The 8,986-nt window shown below is 46.7% G+C and overlaps 1 protein-coding gene across 5 annotated transcripts in view; it reads left to right on the top strand.

The window, feature by feature from the left end:
- The first annotated feature begins 1,650 nt into the window (after positions 1–1,650).
- Positions 1,651–8,986, top strand: part of SINHCAF (SIN3-HDAC complex associated factor) — a 30,526-nt gene continuing 23,190 nt past the window's right edge. Inside the window, exon 1 of one of the 5 annotated variants that reach the window (XM_006730282.3) lies at positions 1,651–1,824. The gene's annotated coding sequence lies outside the window, so the exon portion shown is untranslated. Of the gene's footprint in view, positions 1,825–2,023; positions 2,174–3,560; positions 3,582–3,723; positions 3,745–3,952; positions 4,150–8,986 lie in introns of those variants that run through there. The other 4 variants (XM_031024782.2, XM_081821418.1, XM_031024783.2 and 1 more) reach the window with 4 other exon arrangements.

Below are 8,986 nucleotides of genomic sequence, written 5' to 3'. Positions count from 1 at the left end.
ATCGAGGTGATCACTATAACTTCCAAACTCATTTTAGAGTAAATACAAAAATTCTACACTAAAGTAAAGCTGTTTTGACTTGAGATAAGTCTGATAAATAATTTTGAAAATGTCCATCAATTTATTATTTTGCAAGCAGTTTTTCAATTTTTCTGCTATGCACTGTTTTAGGCACTGACGTACAAAAATGAACACAATATAAAATTCTTGCCCTAAGGGAGTTCAGATTTTAGTGAGGGGTGTCTTTTTTTTCTCTTTTTCGCAGGTATTTAATATGTAGTTTTCATATACAGTTAGGGAAACAGTATGTTACAGGACCCAAAGAAAAAAAAAGAAGCATTAGTTGAAAGACGTTGGAAGTGGGTTTGTCTTGACTGTACTCTGAATTGGTTGTTGAATTAAATTAGCGTTTCAGAAGTATCTATTTAAATCCATATTGCTGACATTACAGTGAAAGCAGTGAAACTTGTCAGCAGATGATTAAGTTTTATGGTTGATGTCCACACTTTTGTAGCTTGGGAACAGTATCAAGTTTCTGGGAAAAACATCCTTCCTCTCTCCCCACCCTCCCTCTATCATTTCATCAGGGGCTCAGTCTGTTGGTGTTAGGTGTGTTCTCCAAATAAAGGTGTATCACAATTATTCTTTTTTCATTTTTCACTTAGCATGAGAAGAGTTACTTCAATTTTTCAGTTTTTTTTTTTCTTTCCTCCTGGGACAGGAAGCTTTTAAATTGTTGGTTTATTATATATTTCATTAGGGAAAGTCTGCACTTGACTGGCTACTTTTCCATTCCCAAGACCACCAGTTACTGGTATTAGTTCTGGGTGAGTGGAACACCCTTTACAAGCAGCTGGAGGAGGGATGCATGTTCCTAGATTACTGACTTTCCACCGACTAGTCTTTTAGGAAAGCTACACTGTTCCCACGGAAATTAACAACCATTCAACTTGAAATCTTAAGGCCAAAGTGGGGGAAAAATTGGATCGTTATGGGCTGGGTTACTGCTTGAGGAGGGCAGGCGGGAGTTAATGAATGGACAGAGTGTCAAAATGGGACTTTATTAAACGTCTCATTAAAACTGCAGGAAAAACGAACCTCTCCTGGTCCCAGAGGACTAAAAAAAAAAAAAGCTTCAAAAACCCAACTTCAAACAAAATTTAGGAAATATAGGAGGCATAAATTCAGTCTGGTTGCTTGGAAGACCACCTCCCCTGTCGCCTCCAGCCTGAAAGTGGGCACAAGTGTGACAATTTTGCAAAAACAGCTTCCAAAACTATTTTTCAACGAGAAACGGTGCGTCCCAAGAACTTCAGGGTGTTTCGAAAGCACGACACGCAGCCAAACGTTCTCCCTCCGCCGCTAACCTTTCCGCCTTTCCCAGCCCGCCACTCCCCCTCCACCGCAGCCTCCAGCCAGGGGGCGTTTGTTTACGTGACGTCAGCCGTAGTAAGCAGTCCCCGCCCCCGTTTCCCTCTGGCCGCCTCGTTTCCCGCGCCGCGGCGCTTCTCCCCTTAAAAGGACAATAGAGGCCCCGGGAGCGCGCGCGGCCGCCGGGCCTTCTCCCCTCCCAGCCCTCTACGCGCGCGCGCCCGTATGCAAATAAGTTCGATTCAGGAGAATTTTGTACCGGGAGACGCGCGTGCGCAGAGGGAAAGCGGAATCTACACCTTCCCGGCCAGCGGTAGCAACTGCAGAACTGCAGGAGACAATCTTTCTAGACAAGGCAGTTGAGGAGGAGGGAGCGATTGGAGGGGGGGTTGGCTTGGCGTGCACTCCGCACCTCGGGAACGTTATTGCGTGTGGAACGGCTGCCTTTGGAAGGTGAGTGACTCTAACCATTACTCTGGTGCAAAACTGTCTCATAAGGCTTTGATTTCAGAGTGTTTTTTTTTTTTTTTCCTCTTTTCACCTCCCCCACCTCCCCCAGTCCTTCCACACACACACACGCACACACACACGCACGCACAGGAAGTTTTGTCTTGGAGATGGCATTGCTGGGAGCAATGTTCTCGTGATCTTCAAACCCCGGGTTCTTTTGTATACACATGTTTAGTGTGTCTTTTTAATTGGGGAGGGTACTGGAGGCAAACCGAAAGTCTTGGGGTGGGGGAAGTGAGTGGAGGCTGCAAACGAGTGAGGAGTCGCCGGAGTTGAGGGATCCACGTTGAAGGTGACAATGACTTTTCTCAGCCGTAGTGTTCTCTGGCGGAAAGGAGCTCGGTGGCTGGAAGGCCCGAGAGAAAAACGACTTGCTGCCAATTGCGGAGGGGCCCCGGGCTGGTGCATCCGCGTGGGCGCGCGCCCCGGGAGTGGTCGGGCGCTGTGGTTGAACCTCGTGGTTTAGTTTCATTGCAGCCCCCCGCGCGTGTTTGAGAAGGGTGGACAATAAACGCCATTCGCTCGGAAACTTAAGTTGCCGTCTACTTGCGAGCTGGCGGGCGTGAGGGGGTTTTAAATCGGCCATTTGGGTCAGCGCCGGTGTGGCCGGGGTGCACGCGGCGTGGCGTTGTTTGCCGAACTCCGGAGGGATGCGGATGCGACAATGAGAGCCAACACGCGGCAGCTCCGAAGCAGCCCGGCTCCCAACGCCTCTTCCCCCCCGGACCGCGCCCAGGCAGCGCGGGGGGGCCGATGTGTCTGTGGAGCCTCAAGTTTTGTTCGCAATTTATTCACCTGTAGCGTAGATGTGGGCGCCACGGCGGGGGCTTTCTGGGGTAACCGTGTGCGGCTTAAGATGGCCAGTCAGAGCCAAGTTGACTTGGGGATGGAGGCAGCGGCGTTGTCTGCGCCAAAGGAGTGAAAGAACTCTTGAGGGCACAGCTTTTTGTGCTGAATATGACAGACCACGTGCTTGGGGCTGCGACCCTGGTTTTCGCCGGAGGTCTGTGTGAGTGTCCGGCTCCGGGCCGGCAGTGAGATGCGGGTGGTGTTGGGGCCGGCCGGCCGGCAGGACAATGTGATTTGCTGATGATGGCGTCTTGCCAGTTTAAAAAGCAGAGTGAAAGTCGCCAACTCTCCGCTGGTGCGGGGCGGGTAATCGGGCGTTTCTCATCAAGGACACTGAAAAACTTTGATTAAATGGGCTTGCTGCTGAGGGGAGGAAGGGGGGACAGGCTCTGGGCTTTCGGGGCGCGGGGCCCGGACCCTTCCCCAGGGTGATCGTCAAGTGTCTCGCCTCTGAGAAACAATCCGACATCCCTGATGCTGCACGTAGGCAGCGCCCGGCTGGACAGAAAACAAAGAGCTGCATGTGCCCGTGCGGGCCCCGCCGGCGCTCGGGGCGGCCGCGGGGCGGAGGGCCGTGCGGGCCCGGGCCCCCGAACTTCGGGCGAGTTTCGAGAGGGGCTTTTGTTCCTCAGCCCCTCGCGGGGAAACTTTGGCGGCGCTGCTGGTGTGAGGTGCCATGCTGGTGCGCGGGGAGGCGGCGTGCTCCGCGCTCCGGGCGGGCAGGGAGGCGGCGGTCTTGGGGCCCCGGCGCTTCAGCACGGGCGCCGAGTGCCGCGACGGCCGAGGGGCCGGGAGAGCGTGGCCCCGAGTTCTTGGCCCGTTACCCGTGGCCCGGAGCCTGTGTTTGGGAGGTCTGTGGATTCGCCTTTGAAGTCGAACTGTTGCCATGTTTGAATTACGTCAGGGCAAAGCCATGAGGAGGAACAAGCCCCGGCAGCGCGGCGTGCGGGAGGCGCGGCCTGCGGGAGGCGCCGGGCGGGCGGGCGTGCGCGGGGGCCCGTTGTTCCGGCGCAGGTGAGGGAGGAGGCGGCGAGGGACGCGGGTCACCTCCTGCCGCCCTCGCCCGGGCGACCAGCTTTCCGCAGGAACTTTCCGACCCAAGTTGTTCTATTTACCAACAAACCCACCGGGGAGCGTTTCTATTTGCTGCCGTGGTGCCTCTCTCTCGGCCGTCACCGCGTGCCGGGGTGGGGGGGGAGCGCGTTTGGGGGGGCCGGAGGGCCGCGGGAGGACTGGGGAGGCATCTTGCTGCTTTCTGGGAAGCCGGTGCGTGCGGCGAGCACCCCCAACCCCCCGCAGTCGAGCCGTGGCCCGCACGTTAAGGGGACCCAGCCCCGACGACACCCGAAAAAACCACCGTGGGGAAGTTTCGGGGCTCCCCGTTGTCCTACAAAGGGAAGTGAGGACTGTAGCTGAATTGTGCGTGCTGCCGTTTTCTTTGTGTGTTTACGTGTGGGAGGGGGATCCGGGAGGGGCGAGGTTTGTTTTGGTTGCGGGTGGGGTTGGTTTCTTGGGGTGGCAGGGCGGTGCAGTTTGTTCTGGTAACTAGACCTAGTAGGTTTCTTTGTTTTTATTTTCTCCGTCTAACCTGGGGTAACCACAGGCGCTGGGAAGACTAGGAATTACTGATTAGACCAATACGGAGCCTGTGTAAGGCAGTTTTACCCCAGCAGTACTCCCCCAGTCCCCACGCCTCACGTTGTCGTAAGGAGGTTGAAAAAACTTTTCTTCTTTTTCTTTTAAAAATTAAAAATATGAATTTGACCTTGTCATTAAAAGTACACTGAAAGCACCTGTTTTTGAACTGGAGTTTGCCAGACTTGAAAAGCCTTTTAATAATGTGGGTCGCAAAACCGAACATGTTTATTTAGTTGCTCAATCTAAAGTCTGGGAGTTTGTTTCTGGTGGAGTTGGAGAAAAGCCTGATGGCATTTAAAGTATTTATATAACCATTTGGGGAAGGGGAAAATCTCTCTTAGGCCTAAAGGTATGCCTGGCTCAATGTTTGGTGATTGTTCACTGCGTTATCTTAGGATGACCTTGAAGAAGCTAGCTCGTAGGGAGTTGGGCCTTTCTTGGAGATTTTATATGGGGGTTGGGGAGGAAGCTAATCAGGGGGATGACAGGGTAAAAGCCTATACTATCCCTGCTAGCTGCTTCCTAGTTCCTGTGAACTGGGGTTGACCTTCTGGTTACCCCTCTTAGATTTTCTTTTCAAGCCAACTTTTTTTTTTTTTTTTTTTTAGTGTGGCCCCAGGCATAGCTCAAAAATTATGCTGGTTTGACACATGGATGCTTCTTTGGTATTTGGGGTTTGCTTGCAGTCTAGACAGCCGATAAGCAGCACCGTATCTGCTGCTTCTTTCCTGATTTCTCCTGCGTTTGGATCATGTTTAAGGGTTAGAATCTAAAAGTGGTCGTTACCAAAAAATAATATCCTTAGATGCCACGCCCAAACAACAACAAAAAACCTCTACAAATTGTGCTTTTCATTGTTCTGTTATTAAATAGACATGTTTCTCCCAAGTTTTGGTTGACCAAAGTACAAATACTTAAAGGCAGCCAATACTAGTAACAGTACATTTCTCAAGTGGGTAGAAGGAACATGTCAAAAAAATGAAAAAGTTTGTATTTAATAACTTTATGAATTTCTTTTGTGCAGTTATTTCTCTGGGTTATTTAAGAAGCATAAGAGATGCTTTAAGTACACTAAGATTCTTTGATTTGTTTTTCTTAATTAGTATTTTATATCTGGGATACAGCTAGAATTTCAGGGTTCTGGGAGATTTCAAATACAAGAGCTTAATAGTTTTTACTTTACATATCACATGATATGTGCAAGGGAGATTTGATTTATCAAGGTGAATGAATGGAGAGTGGGAAAGACTGACAGACAAGGTCTACCACCTTTCTTTTTGCGTTACTTTTTGAGGGAGTTTGGACATGAAAAGTTGAATAGGTAGCGCGTTCTGGAACTTTGGTGGGCAGCAGGCCTGGGTAGTGTGCAGGGTAGTGTGTAGTACCTGTACTAGGCAGCAGTGTACTGCTGTTGCGCAGTGTTCTTAACTCTACAGGTCTGGAACCTGGATGGTCAATTTATTTTCCCAGTTGTAAGCAGGCCCTGGAAAAACCTGGTTCATGGGGCTCAGACTCCAGCAGATTTCTGTCAGAAAAGCAATTTGAGAATGATTTTCCATGTAAAATAAGTTTTTCACTGGTGAAAGCTTAAGCTGACTTGAAATCTAAACCAACTGCATAAGCTCTTAGGACAAATTAATTTACCATGCTAACACATAGTAGGTTGCTTTAAAAATACGACCATTTATTTATTTATTTATTTATACTTAAAGGGAATATAATTGGCTGAGAAAGAAGGGAACCCATTTGTGGATGCACTAGTGGGTTGTTCGGAAGTTGGGTTAAAATGCCTAGGTTTCAAAGCTGTGATCATGTTAAATAAGTCACTTTGTGGTCCAGTTTTCTCCTCTGCAAAATAGTAATAATACTTACTTCACAAAGCTGTAAATAGTTAAGCAAGTAATGTACTTGGTAAATACTGGCTGTTCTCACAACTTTGGGAAGTGGACATTTTACAGGAGACAAAACTGAGGCCTGGGGCCAGTAACATTGCTGGAGGAAATAATTCAGTAAATGTTGAGTGGAAAGAATGAGTGTCTTTGGCCCTCTCCCCCACCTTCAGAAACTGGTTCTGGGAAGACATTGTCTTCTACACCAGGTTGCCTGTCCAGTTCTGATTGAACCATTTTATATCAAAAACTTGTGGAAATCAAGAAAATGCCATTTTCTTTCTTCCTGATTTCTCTGTCCACAAGAGTCCTGGATTTCCCACACTTAGTTTTGACTCTGGAAGGTTATAAATGAAAACATTTCATTGTCTTTGGCTCTTCAGTTTCTTATTTATTTATTTTTTAAAGATTTTATTTGAGAGAGAGGTAGAGAGAGAGCACAAGTGGGCAGAGAGGCAGGGAGAGGGAGAAGCAGGCTCCCCGCTGAGCAGGGAGCCCGATGTGGGGCTCGATCCCAGGAACCTGGGATCATGACCTGAGCCACCCAGGCGCCCCCAGTTTCTCTCTTAATTGAGTCTATAACTAAGGTTTTCTGTATTATGGAAATGATCTGGAAATGCATCTAGTCCAAGAGAAGGCAGTTTGTTTTCAAGGAAGGTTTTCTTTTTGTACCAGAAATATGAGAGTTGCAATTGAACTAAAATAATTCATTGCTAGCTTTTTATTGAGTTGTTTCCACCTATTATAAGTTTGATCTGTCTTAATGTAATTTTAATTTGGTTCATGTTAATGTATGCTGAGTTTAAATAGCTCTCATTTTGAGGTTTCATTTTGTTCCACACTATTCTCCTAATCTTTCCTTCCTCCCCACATGCCTGCTTCAAATAAGAAATATTTTTCTACTGATTGTTATGAAAGCATTGAATTATTTACTATTAATCTTCTCTAATTAAAGTAATTCACTTGGTTTACATTCCCTGGAAATCTTTGAACCTCACAATTTTTTTTCTGCAGAAGTCTATAGACAGTGTTAAAAATGACTCCATTCAAAATATCAGTTTTTTAATACACCTTTTTATTGTGGACGCCATTTCCCATCTGTGCCCTTAAGTATACCGTTCAGATCTGTTTTGCCTATCCCACTCTTCAGGTGTTCGCAAATTCTTCGTGTATCTGTGTACCATATACAGGCAGCACCTGGTTGTAATATAAGACTTAGTTCCTGCCCTGCAACAGTTTACCATTGAGAGGAGAAGATAATATAGCAAACAAGTATGTAAAAATCCTATGTTAGGTATTATAATACAGGTATAGACAGCTTTTGTTTAAAAAATATATATATATAATTTCCTGAGTTAAGGCGATGGAGGTGAAACCATCCCAGACAGAGATAACAACCTGAGTAGAGATGTGGCTAGTTATTGAAGTTGGTTTGACACTCCTGGAATATCAGGATTCCAAGTTGGGAGCAGCTGGTAGGCAGGACCAGATCCTGAAAAGCTTTGCATTTCTTGCCAGGGAGCTTAGATATTATCCTAAAGCCCGTCTTAATAACTTGGAAGAGATGATTAATGTTTGAGCTTTAGGAAGGGACCACCTGTTTGAAGGTTCTGAGGAAGTCAGTTATGAGGCTCCAGCACCATAATGAGGAACAAATGGGCAGTGGGCACAGAAGGGACATGAACCAGAGAAGTGAAGGAAGAAGTAGAATCTTTAAGGACTTCATAGTAGAAACATGTTGGGAGCCATGCAGAGGATGAGAAAGGAGAGCCCAGTTGACTTCCAGATTTTTTGTGTGACTTTATAGGTCATAACTAAGGTGAACACCAGAAGAGCATGTCTGGAAGAGAAGATTATAGAATTAATTTAGAGTATTTAAAGGTTAGGACTTGCCAGTCCTTGTGTTGATGCTTTAATAGGTACTATTCAGAAATGGAAGGGTCAGAGAGCTTAAGAAAATTTTCTGAGGTTTGGGTCAGACCAGGTATATGCTACCATGTCCCGTTTCTTAACATTTTTCATAAGTTTGGAAACACGACAGCTTCACAGAAAAGAATATGGTCCAATTTCATGACCTTAAAATCTCCCTGAAAAGACCAAGTTCCTCTTTTCCCACAAACCTGGGCTTAAAAGAAAACCTTCAGAAATCAGGATTCTATCCTCAGTTTAATTTGTTGGACATGTCCTGGGATAGATTGAGCTTATATTTCTATAATGTGCAACTCATTTTTTTTTTAAAGATTTTGTTTATATATTTGACAGAGAGAGACACAGAGAGAGGGAACATAAGCAGGTGGAGTGGGAGAGGGAGAAGCAGGCTTCTGGCCGAGCAACGAGCCCGATGTAGGTCTCTATCCCAGGACCCTGGGATCATGACCCGAGCCGAAGGCAGACGCTTAAGGACTGAGCCACCCAGGCGCCCCTATAATGTGCAAGTCTTATAAATTCAAGGAAATAGATGGTATACAGACACTGGTATTTTCATACCCTTGCTTCACAGCATCCCTGGAAAGTAGAAGTGAGATTTCACCCTAATATTGCAGAGGGGCAAATAAAATTAGAAGTGACTTCCTATTCAGTTATAAAGACAAAAGCAGAAATAGACTCCAGCTTGACTCATTACAGTGCTTTTTTCACCAGACTCAACAGTAGTTACATTTCTTAAATGATAATAATCATCCCTGAGAAGCAGTCCCCAACCTTTACAATTTTCTCATCCATTGGAATCA

This window comes from Leptonychotes weddellii, chromosome 5, assembly GCF_054177405.1.
Source record: "Leptonychotes weddellii isolate Sample4059 chromosome 5, ASM5417740v2, whole genome shotgun sequence".
Taxonomy (NCBI): Eukaryota; Metazoa; Chordata; class Mammalia; order Carnivora; family Phocidae; genus Leptonychotes; species Leptonychotes weddellii.
The sequence above is the reverse complement of the archived record's forward strand: the minus strand, read 5'-3'. Positions and strand labels throughout refer to the sequence as shown.